The following is a 21,676-nucleotide window of genomic DNA, read 5'->3' as shown; positions in this document are numbered from 1 at the left end:
TCAGCTATGTCTAGACACAGCTTTACATGCTTAATGGTAACCTCAAAGCCCTGGGGAGAGTCATCTCGCTCATTAATGCCCAACATTAATGCCTCCTTGAGGCATTTTCTCCAAGGAGATATTAGGCAGTGCCACCAAAACTGCCAGAATTGAGTTTGGCAGGGCCTGGCAGGGGTGATTTTGGCTTCTTGAAAACAAAATTTTACACGCTGTTGCTTTGTTCTGCCAAATGCTTCTAGTCCTGGGACAGGATGTTCACACACAATGCAACTTGCCCTTGAAACTCCATGGGTGTGTATTCACCGTTAACAAATTTTAGGCCATACTTCAGTGTTTATATTGATTTGATTACTAAAGCTTTCTGAGATGTTTTGCATGGTGAATTCAAATGTAGTCACAAGTGGGAAAAATGTTAATTGGATTGGACAGCTCTGTGTTAGATTTCAGGTGCCCCACAGCTGTGAGCCTTTTTTCTTTTCAACAGTGTTTTAGTCAAGAAGTGGAATTAATGCTGGATTTATCTTAACATTTTTGATTTTTCTGGCTTTGCATGCCCAGTTTGGGACTCCCACTGGGAAATAATTGAAATCCCTCTTGGGAGAGTTTCTGCAGCCAAACTGCTTTTTGAGCTTCCTTTCTGTTGGGCCCCACTTTAAATTGACAGAGATGTGGCTGGATATGTTGGTCAGGTTTTGAAAGGGTTTTGGGTGACAAAGCAAGACCAAATGGCTGATTTGGAGTGATACCTAGTACGACGATCTTTGTCAAAAGCAAGCATGCCTTAGACTTTTAGGTATTAGATTTATAAACTTTATTTTATTATTTTTTTTTTTTAAGTCCAGCTAGTTTTTTGTCTTTCATTTGATTAAAACATTTCCTGACAGCACATGCTGTGGAGGGTATGCAGTGTGTGGAACGATTCGGAGGACGGAAAGGTTAACCTGGCACTGCAGGATCTGGGCCTCTTACACTTGTCACAGGAACTGTTCTTACAGGGACTCTTCTCCAAGATGTTTTCTCTGTTTCCCAGCTTTGCAATGCCTACTCCAGATTTTGGTAAAAGAAAAGCCAATGATGACTTCTGACTTTCTGAAGTTCAGAATAGTAACTCTCATTAAATTGGGAGCAATTTGGGAGCTTTTTGTTGGTATTGGAGCTGTCTATCATGGCAATTGATGATCTTAGAAGCCTTCAAGACAATAACTGCAAAACAAGGTGAAAAGGCGTGGAAATAAAAATTCAGGGTTCAAGCTGATAATTGGTGATTAACACCTTGTCTGTGAGTACTTTGGTCAGTATTCATGGCTCTATTCTTGTCCAACAGTCTAACCCTTATCTAATATGGGAAAGGCTGCAGAGTTACTGGAGGCAGATGACAAACTATTTCCCTTAATCTGAAATCATTTTTTGCCACAAATTAAATTTAATGGATCAGGAAAACAACAACAATTGAACAACAACAAAACCCACAGCAGAGTAAATCTGAGAATTGAAGAATAAAATGGGGAATCATAAGAAAATGCACAAGCCATATCTTGGTGATAGAGCTTGCTTTCTAGAGGAGCAACAGTGCTCCCCTAGAGGTGGGGGACCAGGGCTTCTGTTTGGCTTTCTGCCATTGCACAGACAAGGGCAAAGACAACATTTCAAGGATATCTTAAAAAACTATAACTACTCATAGAACCCAGCCATTCTTGCACATCTCAGACTATTCTGGCTCCTAGGAGCAGGCTCAGACACAAAGCAGATCCCAAACGACTTCCTCTAGGGAGCACAGGGCTTGGCTGCCTCCGGCTCCTGCCGCCTCTTGCATGTCCCAACCATGCTCCTCTTGGGTCCTGCTCTACAATCACTACATATCCATCAGTACAAATAAATCTATTACTGTGGCCATTATAATGGCAATAAAGTGGCTATAGAGAGAAAGTAACACCACATCACTGAGGTCTTGCCTTTGAACATGTTCTCAAAGATATAATTAAAACCACCAAATGCTTATTTCAAAGCCAAAGTTTGTAAGTGATGGGTCTGGCATCATGCCTATTGCAGGAAGGCTAATTACACCATAAATTAAACTTTTTTTTTTTTTTAACCAAACATTATGACCTTTAATAAAATTGTTTTTACAACCAGCTGTCAATAAATCATGCAGGAAAGCTAGTGAGAAATGTTCTGTGAGCACTTCACTTCTGTGAATTTCATTAGCTGCAGTTTATTTGGTTTTGTGAGCTATGATGGTTTTTAAATCTCAAATTAAAAGCTCCGAACCATAAAAACTAATTCAAGAACATTAGCATCTCAGTCTCTGAAAATGAGCCTCTCTAATTGCAGAAATTAGTCAAGATTGTATAACGATCAGGAGGTCATTAAAAAAAAAAAAAAAAAAAGAATAGTGCTTAGGCAGTGCTTGGTTCAGCTACAGCAGTTCCAGAATAGCTTTTTTTGCATATACCCTTAATGACAGAAAAATGTCTTTGGGTAGATTGATTTGAAAGACTCTTAAACAAGTGGTTTGACTTCTCAGACATCAGTTTTCTGGATTTATTTATTCTCCTATACACGTCAGGTCTTTTGAGTTTGTACATGTGCAAGAAGTTATGCTGCGTATTGTACTATTGTGTATGTAGTGATGAAGTATGAGGTAATGTCAATAGGCTTTATTTCAGGAGCTCTTTTTGTTTTGCATTCTTAAGGCTCCTGTACTACCTCATGATAATTACAAATATTTGTAGGAAATATACTATAATGTTTGATTTGTGGCTTTAAGATGGACATATTTTAAAACCAGGCATTTTTATTAGATTGGTACCAGAAAATGAAGCTGTTAACTTTCAACTCCTCTGCCTCATAAAGCTCTTCTAAGTTGCAGAGTGGGTTTATTTTGTATGGTAGAAATATCTAGAAAGACTTCAAATATGAATCTAAAGAAACATGACATCAATCCTCATCCATAATGGGTTATGAATTGTAAAAGTCAGATACACCTTATTGAGCAGTATATAGCTTCCATAGATCCTTGTTTATACAGTTGCTGACATCTCATACAAATTCTGCCCTATGGTTTATATCCAGAAGATTCCCCAGGAGTGCATCTGTACAGTATGTCCGCTCCCTCTCTCATATTTGTTTTCAGAGACCCTAAAATAATAGAATCACAGAATCAATCATTTAGGTTTGGAAAGACCTTCAGGATCACCAAATCCAACCATTGACCTGATTCAGCAAGTCCGATCACCAAACCATGTCTATTAGTGCCTTGTCCACTCATCTCTTAAATATCTCTGGGGTGGGGACTTCATCACTTCCCTGGGCAACCTGTCCCAACTCTTGGTCACCCTGTCTGTGAAGAAATTCTTAATATCTAGTTTAAGCCCCCATTGGTGCAACTAGTAAATAAATATTTAATCAAAAGGTGAAGTAGAAGACAAGACTTTCTAACAGTTTTTACTAGCAATTTTTTTAAATTATCACTTGTCCTGCACTCTACCTTTATTTTTCTTCCAGGCTTTTTTTTTTCACAAAGTTCTTTCAGCATTTCTACACCAAAAATGTGAACAAATTTGGTTAAAATGCTTTGTGATTTTGCTCTCCTCTGCAGGTTTCCTAGGAAACCTTTCGGTGCCCTTGGGATGCTTTGAGACACCTGCACCCCTCCTTCCACAAGCTCTTCTGAGTCTCAGTCTGAGATATTAGTTTCCCTGCAAAATTTTCCTTCTCAGGGACTCACAAATCAATCCCTTCACTTATTTCTTGCCACACCTTTAACCACAGTTGAACACACAAATGTGCACTGCCAAAAACAGGCTTTCAAAACCAACCCTTGCAGTGTTATTCACATTGTTCCCTGACTTCCAGTCCCACATGTGCCAATGTGTAAATGCAGACGTAAGTATGCACAAACTTCTATTTGGCATACTGATGGAAGTGTCCATTTTTATTCTATGAATTGCTTTTACAAAGTGGGTTTCTTTACTCTGGTACACTTTATAGCTTTGCTACATGTGAAACAAACATTATGTTTACATTTCTCATTCATGGCTATTAGCGAGACTGGTGTCATAGTTATTCTGATGATCTCTAATGTTTTCAGACTGAATTTCAATTAACACTTTTTTTTTTTTTTTTTTTTCCAACTAAGCATTTGCTTGTATGACTTGTAACTGTCATTTAAATGCTTTGGCAAATCAATTTGAAAAACAGGAGAAAAAAATCAAACAAACAGATTAAATATTTAAACATCAACTCTGAAACTTACTGTGAGAAAAACAAATCAGTTCTAAAATAATTCTAAGCAAGATGTAGGCTACTGATGAGGGCAAAAGAAATCAGAGTGTATAAATATCAGTTACTTGAACTCCATGAAACATACACACATACACGCGCCTGCACACACACACGCACAATGTTAAGGTTGATCTGGACTTTTTCCTTCTGGCTTCATTAATCAACTAGCCAGTTAATCTGAAATATTTCACTTCAGCTTCACAGATCTGTTTTATGTATATACATTTTTCAATTTTTATTTTGTTTGATTTTTTTTTTTAATATTACTTAGCTTGCACTTCCATTACTCTTGAATGTTTAAGGTTGGAAAAGAAGTAAATTAAAGATCCCCATGGACTGATCTACCACAAGAAGGCAGATATTTTCCTTTTTCTTGGATCACATAGTTTAAAAACAGTAAGTCCAAGAAAACGCTTTAAACAAAATACCGGTTTCATATAATAGTAGGCATCTCTTTCTGCAGCCATGTTTATCAAATGCATAAGCATAGGTGCTTCAGATGAATAGCTCCTATTTAGTTCCTAATAAGTATTGAATTTGTGTAACTTTATCCATATGGAATATGCATCTTAAGTATTCAAATTGCCTTGGTGAGCAGTATATGGATTTCACAACTTCTCTGCCTAGAGGTCTATTAATCTATCTTTGGATTTATTTATGTATTTATTTGTTTTAAATAATGAACAATTGACTTTTCCAAAGATACCAAATAAAAAATACTGTTCAGAAAAGATTATTCTTCCGCATTCATTTAGCAGATAAACCTATAAAGTGAGTGCCCCCTGTGCATTCTTTCACCATATAAGAAAAAGAAACTCTGGCAGCTTAGAGGAGTGTCACTCCATATTACTCTTGCTCTGAGTTATGACCTACCTGCTAGGATTTTCTATCCAATTCCTGTTTGTTTTGTTTTGTTTTGTTTTGTTTTCCTTAACTGCTTTAGCTTTCATGAGACTACTCCATTCATTTTAACTGCATTTTTCTCATTGCATGGCATTGTCTTGCAGCAAAAGACTCAGCAAGCTCCTAAAAGAGCCAATATAAATATTAATGGTGTCAATAGAAGGCAATGTCTAATATATACATAAAGCTCCAGGGACATGAAATGCAAGGACTTGCCAGCTGCAATATTCATGTCCAAATTACTGTCTGCAAGTTTGTATTTAAGGTTTTAGCTCTGGCCTGGTACTGGTAGAGGGGAAACCCAGCACTTATTACTGATTCCTGACAGCTGCAGGCTCATCATACTGTCCAATTATAAGAAGTTTCCATGAGAATTTTCTGGATTTCTGAATTCTTTTATTGCATTTTTACCTACACAGGACATAAAAGACAAATACTGCTTTTGTGGGTTAAGTTTTTAGTTGATGAGTGTGTACCTGTTGCTTTATACACGTTCCATTATTTGCCTTCCAACAAGTGAAAGTAAGAGTTGTAGACAACTAAAGAGTTTCTGGATTGTGGGAGAGCTCAGGGAAAGCCAAGATACCAAACACCTGTTTTTCACTAAACTTGAGGATGTTGGGTAGGTCAAGAGGGGAGCTGTGGGTTAGCTCATTCCACTGTAAAGCAATGAAAGCCATAAAATATTATGAGCAAAAAGCCACCTGTTCCTGAATTAGTGCTTGCCGTCTACCTTTGTGGTTTAAATTGAAAGTTCAGTATCTAGGCAGCCTGTTTTCCTTTTGCTCTGACTTAGCCATAGTGTATAAATTTGTACAGTGCCTTCACAATCAGCTTCATCTTAAAGCTCTTTGCAAAACATAAAAGCAGGTGCACATCTGCATGCCTTCCTTTCTCAAGCACAGCACACTATCGGTAATGCTACTTTGCTGTAAACAAAGCATAAAAATCAGGCGAGTGTCAGAAAATACATTCGATACTAAAGTACAAGGGAAGATTTTCAGAAAGATAGATCCATCACAATGGATGGTTGAGACAGCGCTCCTTGATTTGCTTCAGGTGTTGTTTTCTACAAATGCTTTCCAAGTAGCAGCTCTCCTCGGGCAGCCTCAGAGTCTTCGCTGGATAGAAAAGCTGATGGTCTTGGTCTGTACTGCTTGTTGTCAGTATGGAAAAGCATCAGTATTTGTATAATTTGGTACTTTGAGCTTGGAGGTTTTTTTGGTGTTCTGTTGTTGTTTTTTGTTTCCCCTGGCAACGTATTCATTTGTTTGGATTCACAATGTAAGTGTGGAAGAAAAGAGGCCAATCTTACTGACAAGCCACATACTTGATGGGAGGTGCTCTGTAGTCCAAAGGGGCAGGACCTCATCATACCATTGCTACATTGTCCAAAAGACAACTTGATGAAGGTAAGAAGAGCAGCCACAGAGGGGTTTATCATGGCTGGTAATTCTTGAGATGCCTATGGGAGAAAGGGTAGTCTAAACAGATTTAGCCTGTCCCGTTCTAAAGATAATGTCAATGTAATTGGCTCTGTGGGACTCAAGGACTAGTAATGCTATGCAAATATATATATATATATATATATATATATATATTTGATCTGTTTTACTGTGTATCCTCAGACTCTTGTTCTTCCAGAAATGCTTGCTGATACCCATCTGACTGATCACAGAAGCACAGAATATCCCTATTTGGAAGGCACCCAGGAGGCTCATTGAGTCCAACTCCGGGCTCTATGCAGAACTGTCTAAAAATTAAACCCTATGTCTGAGAGCATTGTGCTTCTTGAACTCCAGCAGGCTTGGTGTTGTGAGTGCTTCCCTGGGGAGCCTTAATGATCACCCACAGTGAAGAACCTTTTCCTAACATCCAACCTGAATCTCCCCTGTTGCAACTTCATTCTCTTGGGTGTTGTTGCTGTCACCAGAGAGAACAGATCAGTACCTGCCCCTCTGCTCCCCCTTGTGAGGAAGCTGCAGGCCACCATGAGGTCTCCCCTCATGAAACTGTGTTGGCTATAATAATCTGTGAAGACATCAAGGCCTTGGCACAGTAATTTAGATCTTGTTTGAGATAATGTGCACCATTTCTGTAATGCTTCTCTCCATAGATAGCTTATCCAGTCTGTGTGGTTGTGAGAGGGTTGGGAATTTTTGCTTTTCATCTCCACAAGAAAGGTTGCGCCAACTATATGATGTTCTCATCACTCATCTGCTGGTATACTTTTCTTAACGGGGATCATGAAAGAGGAGATTTATCTTTAGTATAAAAAATACATTTATTTATTTATTTATTTATTTATTTATTTATTTATTTATTTATCGGTATGATATATTGGGCTTAAGCAATAGCTGTATGCAGTTTATGCAGTTCAGGCTTGCGGTTCATCATCTTTACTGTTAACATACATTTGCCAAGTGGTATAAAATGCCCAGGAGAACCTTAACTTGGCTGTGTTTCAATGGTTTGATATTTTCACATTTCTCTGTTTCTAAATATATATATATATATAATTTTCCAAAGCAAAATGTTCCTTCAGAGAATGCTCTAAATTTTAGTCTAGTTTTTATTCTTGTTATTTTGTTAGTTCTGGTTTATTTAAACCAGACAATAAGACAATAATCAGGTTAGCTTTGCAAGCAAATGAAATAAATAGAAAGGTTAGAAAAATGGAAAGAATTTCTCTCAGACTCCGTAAGAGCTATGCACAGATATTAACATTATTTTAATGTATTTCAAAGTAGGCTTATATGACTTTTATTAGAAAAACCTTAACCTCCTCCCCACCCCCCCCCCCCCCCCCCTCCAAATCACAGAAAGATTAATGAAGTGGTTGTTTGATTTAGTATTTGTACAGGCTGCTATTTACCAAAAGAGAAAACCTCATATTCTTCTCTGCAGACTCCAAATCCACTTCCTCAGTTTCTGAGCTTGGGCTGTCAACCATTTCCAAATCTTTGTGGTAGCACTATTAATAATTCTTTTGATATTCTTTTCTCTAATAAACGTAAATCATCATGAACTCATTTGGTATTAGTGTGGATGTCATAAGTATTTCTAGGGTATTCCATCACTTAATCGAAGCACTCAGTCATATAGATCTGACTAAGACTAAACCAACAACATTGCTGTGGATGAAAACTTGAAGGAATCCCATCCTGTGTTGTGAACAGAAGTGCTGTCATGTATGTTGATGTGAAATTGCGTTGGAGTGTGGCAAGGGGGTCCATGAGGGGGGAGATGAAAGGCTGACTCCTCCAAGCTTGGAGAGGGCTCCACACTGGGTGCATGCTAGGGCTTCAGGCATTGTGCCCCGGGCTGGAAGCCCTCCCACCTACAAAAGCAAGGCCAGTGTTGCTGTTTCTCTGCATTTGCTTGCCTTGGCACAAAGCGTAGGGCAGTGGTGACCCACCTGCCTATGGGGATAGAGAATTATGCTTCATATTTGATATTCACAGGAGGGTTTTGCACTCACTTTACTTCTTTTATGCTTCAGAGGGGACAAACTGGGGAAAAAAAAAAAAAAAGTTAAATTTTGATGGAAACTTGCTGAGCAAAACATAATCCCTTTCCATATGTATATATATGGAAACACATATATACTTTTTATGTATTTTTTATTTTATATTATATATATATAACATATATATATATTAATATATATATATATTAATATATATGTGTGTGTGTGTGTGTATATATATATAATTTCCCTTAGGGAAAATGTACCCAGCTGTGTACAACTTTGTGTTATTCAGAAGTGGCTTTTGCCATGAGTGGGCTGGAAGGATAATGAGTGAGCAGGTCCCCTTGGAGGGTTTTTCAACCAAGTTAAGTTGTTGCTCTCTGTGGCACTCCAGTGATAATTTCCATGAGGTGAGGATCTGCCTGCTTTGGTTTTGAAGGAAGACACTTCCTTAATCTCAGCTGGAAACCTGCTTAAATTTGTTTGTGCAGAGCGAGGAGCATAGTGCCTGGGCAGCAGTGTAGGCCCTGCCCTTCCTGCCCGGCCTGCTGAGGTGGCCTGGTCATAAAGAAAAAGAGAAAGAAAAAAGAACGAACGACAGATTTAATGTGGCAAAATTGAAACCTGCTCTTTAAAGTTACTGAACCAACACATTTCTTCATAGCCACGTGAAAAATAAAGCTCATATTGCATTTGCTGAGGGGCGGTTTCAGCTTTGCTGTTGATTCATACAGTGAAATTTTGAGTAAGGTTTTTCCTTTAGATTTTCTTTTTGCTTTTTAGAGGACTGGATATTTACACTTAGACTGGGGTATCAGGAAAGCAGGCAGCTTTATAAACTTCACGTTACTTATCACTTTTTTTTCATGAAGTAAGCTATTATTTTGGCAGTAATTGTAAATGATCTTTGCACTGCAAAGGTATAAGATGTCAAATTCTAGACATCTAGTCAAATTAATAAAATATGGCAGCTTTTTAATGAGTCCAAATATTGGTCTGCATGATTGTTTTATTTATGTGATTGAGGTCAATTACATCCTATTAGAACACAAACAATAGCAATCATTTAAATTTTTCTGTTAGCCTTTAACTGTGGTTAAATGTTTTTTCCTAAACAGCTTCTTCTAATATCTTTAATTTGCAATATTTTTGCTGGTGCCAACTGTTCTGCTAAAGTTTTGCAATGGATATAAACCACAGTGGTTAGTTCATTACAGTAGATGCCTACAGATTTCTTTTTCTCTGTAGCTGTGCTGTATGATTTTATGTGAAATTGATTCTGTACAACTGTAACTAATAGTATTTTCCTGGAAACAATCAGAACATCTTGTACCAATGTTTACAATAAATATATAAGAAGAAACTGATATCTATCTAACAGTTTCCAGGAAGATGTGAATTAATGCAATGTCAGACTCTGAATGTCTTGCAAAGGGAAAGTTTTGGTTTTATTTTATTTGTATGGAAAGTCATCATGTTATTTGAATTCCCTTGACATTTTTTCATACTTCAGTGCCTTTTTTTTTCTTTTTCTTTTTTTTTTTTTTTTTTCTTTTTTCCACATTGTCCATCCATCAGACATGCTGATCTTACGTGCTGCCTGGGAAATGTTAATTGAACAATCCTGAGTTTAACCCCTCCTTCAAATACTTTGTAAAAATACAGCTGTTAATAATGTTTATTTGGCTTCAATTTAGATATGAAAAAATCCATTTCAGGAGGTTACTCAAAAAAAGGTTTAGACTTAATATGTGTTCCCCACATATTAAGAGCAATGGCATGTGCTGTAAAGAATAAAAACCACAACACACAGACATCAGTCCTCATGGGCTAATGGAAATCTAGACCTGATTAAAAACCCATTTCATGACTTTTTTATTGCAGGGGTGGGTTTGATAGCTGTCAGTGTACAGGAAAATAGCACATCTGGAATCTTACTGTGTACTTGTGCTGGCTGGTATAACTCAACCTGTGTGTCAAATATGTTTTTTTAATAGCCAAGATTTATTTGGTTTCTATTAATTTTTTAAAAGTCTTTGGTAAGTATGCTTATTAAGTACTAAATTTTTACCCTCCACAAATTAAAAGCTATATTTTAGTAGTGAGCAGTTTCCTTTTAAGAAAAGTAAGAAAGCCAGAAATATGCATTAGTAATGTGGAGAGTTAAGTTATTTGATTACAAACGTACCCCAGTGGGTTCTCGGGGATGACTATTTTGCAATTTGTTTAATGAAAGTTGCATTTTTCTTGTGACGTTTATATCTAGTTATGGGAAGTCTAAAACAAGATATTAAACAAGTAGCAGACTCTTTGACTCACAATAATATCATGAATTTATTTTCCCATTAGGACAGTGTATATGTTTAGGAAATTGTAAATATAGTTTAAAAACACTCAGATTTGCTTGTAAAATATGAAACTTCAATAAAGAAGAGGCTGTTTTCCTAAGCAATGTCTTGGAATAAAATGAACACTCAGTTGCAGATCAAGAACTCCAGTGTTACTTTTGGTATCGGATCTAACCAAAATTTTAATTAAATATACATATTTTGTAATCATTCTTATATTAGAGCAAGAACAGGGTAATTAAAAAGACATTTGACAGTCCCCACATCCTTAGATTTATTGTCTAGTTAAATTTCTAATACTGCAGTTTAAGAACTTCTCTATTTTAATTTCTCTAGAGATACGTACAGCTGAATTATCTAATATATTTTCCTATATTCAAATTATGGTCTAAGATCAACAATAACCTGCTTGCTGCCTGTTGTGGATGATCCTAAAAATCCCTAAAGATTGAGCTATGCATACAAGCTAGTAATGTTTTGGCTGATTTACTCTGCAGTGTAATTTAAGCCCTGTCCTACTTGGCAAAACCACAACGTTTTACAGTTCTTGCAGGTTAGAGTTACCAGCTGAAGCTGTAAGTCTTCAATGGGAAAATAGCCAGAAGGGGATAAATTCTAATCACATTCTATTATCTTCAAGATAGCAGTGTTTTTGAAGCAAATTACATACTGTTTATTCAATTTATATACGGTATAGGTGGACACACATTTAAGTGTAATTCCAGTGTTAAAGTAACTAGCTATAAAAGTCATAACAGGCCTTTAGAATGTCACTACAAAGTACCCCAAAAAATCAGTCGATTCATTTGGCTAACATGGAGGGAAAGAAAAGTACAATTTTGGGGGGTGAAGTCACCTACAGGAACAATCATCTGTCAAGTAGCCATAATCTTGACATAGCAGAATGTCCACCGATTTTAACTGGACTGAAACTAACTGAAATACTTGCATGTAAGATATTTTGGAATTCTGTGCAGTACTGTATTATTTGACCACAAACACACCAGTGTTTTCAATTTCTTAAAGGCTTTAGAGCAGGGTGCAGTAGTGATTCCTCAGATAATTATTCATATTTCACAAAATGTACCATCTCCATTTCCTAGTATCTTAGGAAGAATTATGCATAAGGATTAAACTGAACTTGTCAAAATAAATGAGCAACACATAAGTTATGAAGTACTAACCTAGATTTTGGGTTTCTTACTAAGGAGAATTTTTCAGAAGCAGCCCATGATTTTAGGATGTTGTGATTAATGGGTGGTTGGTGGGTGGAAGTGGGAGATATTCTGGTATTTTATTTTATTTTATTTTATTTTATTTTATTTTATTTTATTTTATTTTATTTTTATTTTTGAGCCAGCAGCCCTGGCTCTTACTGATTTATACTGGACTCTAACCTGTGCTCTTTCACTGGCTTCCTACCTTCTTTTGCTGATTCCTCTTAAGAGTTCTAAAGCTGGAAACATAAAATGTTGGTAAGCAAAGGCTGCTTTACCAGACAAGACCCCCCACATGCCCACTCTTTAACTCTTTAATCAAACTGAACAAGATATAATGTTTCTGACAGGCTTGTGGACTTAGGAGTTGTTGGGAGGTACCATTTTTTTTCTCCCTCTAGTGTAGTACAAAACTTCTTTACTGATTGTTGGCAAGTAACATAAATTTGTAGTAAACTTTTGCACTGTTTAGTTGCAAAGGGTCAACCCAGAGTCAGTGCTTCATTCTTAACATCAAAATAAGCAGAAACTAAAATAGGCTGTAGACTTGTGAGTACCACAGTGTATTCTTGAAGCAGGGGCCTATATTAGTGAACAGAGGACTGTGATTTTGAGAAATGTTACCTGTCATAACCCCACTGGTCTGCTGTGCCATAAGGCTGGTTGTGTTGGGCTGTTGTCCTTCATAACTTCTCTGGGCTGGCACAGCTACTTCAAGAGGAGACAGTTCTGCTCCACAGACCAAAGCCAGTAGCTGTCATTGAGGCAGCCCTGCTAGGCTTATCTGGTGCAGGTCTGCATTACCTGGGCTGGGAGAGCAGATGCTAGTGCAGGACAGGTGACCTGAGCTCAGTAATCTAGCTTCCAAGCACCAAGTGATAAGACAAGGGGAAATGGCCTCAAGCTATGCCAGGGGAGGATATTAAGAGAAATGTCTTCACTGAAAGGGTTGTGTGGCATTGGAACAGACTGCCCAGGGAAGTGGTTGAGTCGCCATCCCTGGAGGTCTTCAAGAAATGTGTAGATTTAGAACCTAATAGCATGGTTTAGTGGTGGACTTTAGTACTAGGTTAGAGGTTGGACTAGATGATCTTTTCCAGCCTGAATGATTCTATGGTTCCATGATTCTAAATACAAGCTCACCCACCTCTTGTGCAGTGCCAAGCTCCCAAGTGCCATGCGTGGAGCTGCTGTGCTCAGCAGGCCGTTTTGGTAGAAGCCTTATGTCAGGTGTGACCTTTACCACTGGTGAATGCCACTGCTGGTCACTAATTAATCAGAACTGTATTGACTTTACTCATGTAATAGTTCTGCGGTGAACAAGGTCAACTCATTTACCATTGCACTGGGATGCTTGCAGAGATCCATCTCATTTGTTTTATCCTATATCTGTAGAATTTGGCAGTGTTTGCCTGAGCAGACAAGTACAATTAAAGGCATGAAAATATCACCCCAGGACTGCAGCTTTTGTGTTGATTCCTAGAATATGAGGAGAGGACAAAGCCTAACGATGACCTCCTAGCCATTTCCTCCAGTTGTTCTCACATCAAACTCACAGGCTTGAGTTCAACCAAATGTTGAAAAACATTTGGTTTTGTTATTAAGTCTTCAAGTGACAAGGAATATATTATGTCCTCAAGTAGACTATTTTAGTGCTAATTTACCTCCCTAGTAAAAAATGCACATTTTTTTAGTCTGATTTTGTCTGCTCTAGCTTGGACTTTTTCATATGCTTGTCTGCAAGCTTAAAGTAGATTGGATGATTTATAAGATGAGAAATATTTTTGGCATGGATGGGCTTATAAACCATGATCAAGTCAAGCACTTAAATTATCTTGGATAAGTTTGAGTCTCTCTAGTCTTTCAGGAAAAGACGGGTTTACCAACTACAGAACCATCCCTCTAACCCTATTCTGAACTGTTCCCAGTTTCTGAACACCCCTTTTAAGTACAAGTCTGCTAGAGAGATCAGGCTCAGAGGTACAGTAAGCCTTGTCCTGTGCTCTTTTAGTACTCAATGTAATTTACCCTGTGATGATAAGATGCCTCAGAGTACAAACTAATTTTCCTTTAAAAATTGGGATCTTTATAAGCCATTCAGAGCTCTCTTTCAGGACAGTAATTCTCATCATTACAACTGTCATATCATATTTACTGCTGTTGCTGTTTTCTGTTAAAATGATGAAGCAAAGCAATGTCTGCAATTGTTAACATCATAGTTGGTACAAAATGTCTCATGTTTCCTAGCAGACCCTAAAATAGAGACAAGTAAACTGAGGAGAAAAGAAGCTTTGGCAACCCTGAAAAGTAAGAGCAGAAATTTGCTGCCGAGTGACAGTAATATGAGAGAGGACACAAGGATGACAAATGAGATTCTGTGAGGGGGACATCTCAGGACACAGCCATGGAAAGCACTTGGGTGGAGAAGGGCTTTTTCTGAGCCCCAGCATGGAAAGTTTGGGTACAAGGCCAGAACGGCAGTACTTGCTTGGCAAAATACAGTTGAAAGAAAGAACGCATTCTGCCCCTTCCCAGCTGGAGCAGTTTCTGCTTCCAAAAATGGCATGAGAAGTCCCACAACAGCCATGTTTGTGGTCCTGGTAGCTCTGCCACAACCTAGCAGATATAAAGCATTGACCCATTAATGTCAGCTTAGATCATGTTTGAAAGATTTCCTTTATTATTATTATTATTTTGGCATTCATAATAGCTCCTACTGTTGTACACTTTTCTTAACATTTATATTCTGTAGAAACTTCTGCACATTCATTCTTTATGGAGAAAGGTTTCTTGTCTGCTTGCAGGAAGGGAGCTTTAAAGCTTTGGACCTTAGAAGACAGGAAACAGGAGCTGGTACAGCAGGTCTTAGGGGTTTTAACACAACCTGAATAGCAAGATTCTGAGGGTAAAGGATAACCGTTCTTGAACAGACCATGTCTGGCAAGTGGTCTAGTGATACTGCTGAACAAGGAAGTAAAAGGAAAGTCTTTTGTTCTTGTCAGATTTAAAAACACTGAAAGTTACTCAAAGATAATTTTTATAATTTAATATTTTGTCCTCCATGGTTGCTAGTCATGCTTACTTCTTTCTTTAGCTTGCTTTCCATTTGCTGGCTTCATTGCTTCCTCTGGTTTTCCCACTCAGCTGGAAATTTGGATGTAAATGCCAGTAGAAGAGAATTTGTGAATTCAAAAAGGTCCTTCTAAGATGTTATTGCTGCTAAGGTGAATCATCTATAATATACCAGAAATGCAGTGATGCCCCATCTAAGCTAAAGCCAGTTTAACAAATGTGCTGGTGGGAAAGTTTTGTGCTTGTAAGCAAATTCACAGACTTCCTGCCAGAAGGGGGTAATTATACAAAGGCCTCTAATAAGCTCTAGAATTTGTTTCATGGAGTAGAGGTTTGGAAGCTGAAACAAATGATAGACTTTCTTCCAGAAATATAGTATTGTGACATTCAAAGCTGGAAGACATTATCCCTAGTTTATAAATGGAGAACCAAAGTGTGGAGATGATTATATGATTTGCCAAAGATTTCAGAGACAGTGTGGAAGAGAACTTAAGTGTGACAGCCCTTCCAAGGAGAAATGATACCTCTAATGTATGCAGAGTTGGCTTGCCTAGCAGAGTCCTACACTTCTGCACTTACTGGCTGTGAAAAAACACCTAATCCAAATGGTAGCCTTTTTTTTTTTTTTGTATTCATTTTTCATAGGTGTAAATGAAAACACCAGATGGAAAACAAAATTTAGCTGACCGTAGCTGTTTTAATAGCTATATCAATATCAAGCATTGCTTTCCTTTATTCCATTCTTAGTCAGGAAAGGCATAGATCAACTACTACTTTCCTTAACAGAAAGGGTCACTGAAATTTTTCAAATGATGGTACTTTTATAGCCAATCTCAGAGAATTAACTGCACTGAAATGCTTCCTGGTTTGTGTTACCACAAAAATTGTAAAAACAGTTTTACAAGCTGTTGTGCTTTAGTGCAAAGCAAACACATTAAAACCATTTCATAAGCATTGCTTCTTGCATCTTCTTGTTAATTTATATAATTTAGTCCTATAAAAGAATCAAGAACTGTTTGTTTGGAGCAGCTTAAGATGTTTATTAGCGGTTGTTGGTCTTGCTGTACTTGTAACGTGAGCCTAGATAGGAATGCACAGTTGTAACAGTTCTATGGTACCAAGAGAAGTTAACCTTACAGTTGCTTAAAAATGTAGGCAATAGAGCATTGGTGACACAGTAGAATGCAGCGCATTTAATCTACCTGATCATAAACAGGAATTTGACATTTTGGTGCTGTGCCTCTTCAGTTGTGAGCCTACAGGACCTCACACCTCCACGGTGTCTTTCAAAGCCAGGGTGGAAGCCCCCCCCCCCCCCCCCCCCCCATGAGCTATGGCGAGGTGCCTCTGCTCCTGCAAAAGAGGCAGGGACACATGTTGGGAACCGCTCCTACACACCAAAGAGTTCAAAGGCCCCATTATGAAAACAGCCCAGAGCTGTAAGGGGATGACACAGACGACCTCAGAGATCATCTCCCTTCTCGTTTGCAGGGCTGGAGGGTTCAGGGCAGTGCTGGTTCCAATTACAGCTCAAGCACAGCTGCCAAATTCCAATGGCACCCACATCTTAGGCAGGGCTTTACTGCCTCTCTTCCTGTATCACCGGACTGATACACAGTATATGCAGCTGATTTGGCAGATATATAGATTTGAGAGTAACTTGGCATCATCTGTACATATAGTTGGCAAATTTTCAAACCTTTCCATTCACGTGGATCTCAAAGCCAGTCTCGCTTCATTTGTGAATGCAGTTACATGCCCAAGTCATGCATGATGCCTTGTAATAAAGTTATTTCTCCAATAAGTTTAGACCTGTTGGACAACTTTGTGCTGGAACTAATCATGTTTCCTGATATCCACTGAGGAGTGACTCATAATTTGCATATGCTTGCCTTGTATCATAGTTCCTGACCTGTCAATTGAACTGATTCTATGTAGTCACAATGCACAGCAATGTGGCTTTTTATAAGTCTTGCATATTGTGCTCTTTATCATCTAATTTCCTTGGCTAAGTATCTTTGATTGTGCTATTCTTAAATATCTTGGATACAAAGTCTCAGTAAGTAAGGCACGATGAATAATACTGGAATTTTTCTACTATAAGGGTTTAAAAATACACTAAGGGAAAAAAAACTGCAATTTATTTTTTGAATTTCTGCTTTCGTGGAAGAGAAAAATGTTGAAATAGGAGAGAAAGAAAATGGTGGTGGGAGAAATGTTAAGATGAGGTGTGAAAGAGACTGGGCAGCATTTTCTTTTTCTCATACTCTCTATATAAGACTTACAACCAGGTGTACGCACTGCAATGATTCACTTTCAGAATATTAGTGGAAAAAAATCATACATAAATTTTAGGTTGGCTTTCTGCATGGTGCCAGTTTCACTGTTGTTCTTCTCTCTTCTTTTTTATTGTCCTCGACATCGTTGATGACAGCCTGTATTTCTTCCACTATAAAGGACAATATCAGGTAGGAGCAGGACATATGAAATTAAGTTTAATAATGACAAAATAGTATCTGGTAGCCTAGGAAAAAATTTTGCCCCTACAGTGAGGTTAAATAGGTCTGCAGGTGACATTGCTGGAGTAATAACACAGCCCCTAATTCACTGAGTGCAGCTTGTGATAGGACCACGATGTGCCAGCTGGATAGAATCCTGCTAGCAATGACTATAAACTTTTTTATTAAACATGATTCAGTTTGTCTTTACTTCCATCTCTCCTCCACTAGTTCTCTGAATTGCAATTTCTATCATCTTTTTTATATGGTTGGAAAAATAACCCAGATGAAAGCTTTCATTCTTTGCCTTATGAACCTCTTCCCTCAGACCCCCTAATGGGAAATTGCTCCTGGAAAGTTTGGACAGTTCCTCTATTTTCCTTAATACTTGCAAACATTAAACCACTGCCTCAGAAGAGATATTTGTACTGCCATACAGTGCTTAGTGTTTTTGTTTGTTTGTTTGTTTTGTTTTGTTTTGTTTTGTTTTTCCTGTGTGACTTTTGCTTGTCTCTTTCCCCTTTCTTCAAGGCTAGGGCACAGCTTGTGGAAGTGTGTCACATTTCTGTCGTGCAGCAGAGTGGGAGGCAGCAAATCTGGATATTATTACCAGTTTGCTCATAATCTTCCTGTGCAAATGTGGGCAAGTTACTTATTTCTGTGCTGCTAATACAGTGATGTTCATCACTTGCTTCATGGGGTAAGGGTATCCAATCTGTAACATCGTCAGAGTGATTGAACAGCTCAGACAGGGCTCCCAAAGTAGGTCACTGTCATGTGCTTGGAGACTTCTGGGCAACCTGAAGCCCCTCTGTGGGACAGATCAAGTGGGTTACAGCTGCTGATGCTGTATCACCCAGGAGCCTTGAGATTTGGTGGCAAGGCAGCTTAGACCAGCTCTTGAGCAGGTCCTTGGGTCATCTCCTTGTTCCACCCTGTTGAAATGTTGGTATGAAATGTAGATTAGCAAGGCTGGCTATCCCTGTTATGAGAAAATAAATAGAAATTGAAACATGCTGAGCTGTTGTGAGAGAAATATCAAAATCAGAGCAAAGAGGGCTGGGAGAGAGCAGGTGGTCCACTCCCTGCCAGATGCAAGTTTATTCCTGTATGTTTGTCTAAGCCATGCTTTAAAAAGTCCCAGTGATGGACCAAGCTGGCACCAAAGTGCAAATATTAGGGTTGATTCATATTATAATGTACCTTTCAGCCATCTTCTGGTTCCCCAAAATAAACATACCACAGGGGTTAAGGAGTGCATTCCTCCTCACACGTGTCAAAAATCTCTGACTTGCTCTGTTTGCTCAGTTCCCCTGCTCCTATAAATTGTGTAAACTGTGTTCATCTTGGACACATACTGCCTTATTTTCCCACTTATTGCATAGCTTGGCAATATTAGTTGAGACATACTCTTCTCCTTTCCTTCTTTTTGTCTTCCTGTTAAGCATTTATCTAATGGGGACTGTAAAATGCAAGCACTGTTTGCAACCCTTCATGCTTCCTTTGATAGTGAGCACCACAGCATAAAGGTAGTTTAAGGGACATGCTAACCAAGTACAATCCATCTTTGTGGAGTGTGTAATAACATGGCCCATACTTGGGACTGACAGGGGTTAAGAATAGATCTGGCAAAACTTGGCATTCCTCCCCAAGAAACAGGACCGAGAGTGCAACATCCATGCTCACAGTGAGGAGCCGAGCCTTGGGCTCAGACTTGCACACCACGCAAACACGATGACAGCCCAGGAAAGAGGAAGAGGAGGAAGAGCTTCCTCTTCATAACAAGCTATTCCTCAGGTGCTTCTGATTTTGATCCTCATCCTCAATCCCCCTGCATGGACTTGGTGCACTTCAGTACTTTTACTGAGGCAGGTGTAATTTCAGGGTGTTGCCCAATTAATCTTTAAAATCATGTCTGGTTAATAAACACTTGCTGAGAATCTTTAATCCTTTAATTCTCTGTGCTCCTTGCTAACTATGTGGCAAAGAAAATTGCATAAACATTGATTTCTTTCAAAGGCAACCGTACTCGGTTTGTGGCACTACTTGTGAATTCTAATCTGTCCCACCTGGAGATGTCTCTTTTAATCCTAAACTACACTGGAGATTAAAGTTTTTTGAAGTGTATAAACAAGTTCAAGGGTCTTAAAATTTTGTTAGTTGGTAGGGTGTAGCTGGTTTACCAGAGTTACCAAAGCAATACTTCTATACAAACACAACATGCGATTAAATACATTTGTCTTGTTCTTCAGAGTAGAACTGAGTCAGCTTCCAGAGTTCAGCTGTGCTTGATATCCACGTATAACATGAAATGGTCTGGGGAAGGCTTGCCAGGCCTTTTTTGTCTTCTCTTCCTCAGTGTACGAGGAACTGCAAACTAAATGGAGCAACATAATATGAATGTGGAGCTGAGTGATGTGATTTTCAAGGAAAAATCACAGTAACGAGGGTGTTTTGCTTCTGCTGAAAATCACCTCAACTCCTCACACAAGACTTCTGCAACTGGCTTTGTAGGTTTTCACAGTCAGAAAGAAACATGATATTGTCCATGGCCTTCATGGACGAGAGGGTACAACATGCTCACGTTCTATCGATTTTCCAGATCCGAGAATGCTAATATTTTTCATATGCAATCACACTGGTGTTTACATTATTTGGGGATTTGAAGTCTGTTTTGATGCTTTATGAAGTCTGACATTGCTTGAATAAACAAATTCTTAATAATTGATTAAAAAACGGAGTTGTACCACTTAATCTGTCTGTGCAGAGAGAGGCATTTTTTCCTCTGGGACAGGAATAACCCAGCATTTAGTTAATCAAGTTTTAAAAGCTGTGAATTTAAGCTCTTTGGGATATATACATTACCAATTGCAGGAAGTTGGGAAATAAAAGGAACTTTTCAAATAAAAAGATGTCAATTTAATAGCAAAGGAGCTGGAAACAGATGTTTCACGCAAAGCATAAGAGTTGTGTCATTCCTTTAGGTTTTCAAAGTCACTTCTTGTCAGATGCATTGGTTAAGAGAGAAAATTAATGAGCTGTGTTAAGTTTTATTACACAATCTTCTGATGTGGGAAAGCTTCCCTCCAGGAACAGCTCTGTGCATGGCTTAACTGATTTAGGCATGCCTGCTGCAGTATTCTCCAGAATGTGTTGGAGATCAAAGTAGGGGGAGTTATTCAGGTTTTATGGCAAGGTAATTAAAAAAATATGGGGATTATTACATATAAATCATACTTGCATAAATTTGCTGGCAAAATAAAATCAAATAAACACGTTTAAAAAATGAGATCAGGAAAACATTTGGCCACATTTTTTACAGTTACAGATGCAAAGCTATACCCTGAAGTCTACACAGATGACCTCTTTCTTCCACTGCAGAGAATTTGGCCCAGTTCCATTTTAGTGGTGTTTTCATTTACTAAAAAAAAAAAAAAAAAAAGTCATACTGAGCTCTCCCATGTTGTGACAATGTGAAGATGAGGATGGGGACATTGAACTGTGTACAACTGACAGAGAAACAGTCCCAGGGAGCGTTGTGGCAGGACTTCCCTTGGTGTCTGAAGTGATTTCATCTGAGATTTTATTATCATAGAACTGGGCTCATGTGCCCGAGCATTTACCTTGTCAATGCACAGGTTAATAAAATAGAACACAAGACACGAGAGCAAACACTGCTCTCCCTGCATTGTTTCAGTGCAGACTTTAAGCAAAAAACAGGTTTGGACCAACAGCTTCTGGAAGAGGGTCTAAAAACATCCGTAGAAAAGTGGAAGACTTTCTGTTTTCTGGTATACAGGACTTCTGAGGAGAATGAATATGAACTCAGGGAGGGATTGTAGCTTGTCCTTTCTGGCTGCATGCTGCATGAGGGAGAAATAG

General features: G+C 38.4%; 1 long non-coding RNA gene across 13 annotated transcripts in view; it reads left to right on the top strand.

Moving 5' to 3' along the window:
• LOC137853901 (uncharacterized) overlaps positions 1–21,676 on the top strand; it is a 203,351-nt gene that overhangs the window by 104,432 nt on the left and 77,243 nt on the right. The gene's annotated exons all lie outside the window — the stretch shown is intronic.

This window comes from Anas acuta, chromosome 3 (genome assembly GCF_963932015.1).
Source record: "Anas acuta chromosome 3, bAnaAcu1.1, whole genome shotgun sequence".
Lineage (NCBI taxonomy): Eukaryota > Metazoa > Chordata > Aves > Anseriformes > Anatidae > Anas > Anas acuta.
Note: the sequence above shows the minus strand (reverse complement) of the source record. Positions and strands in the feature narration are given on the sequence as shown.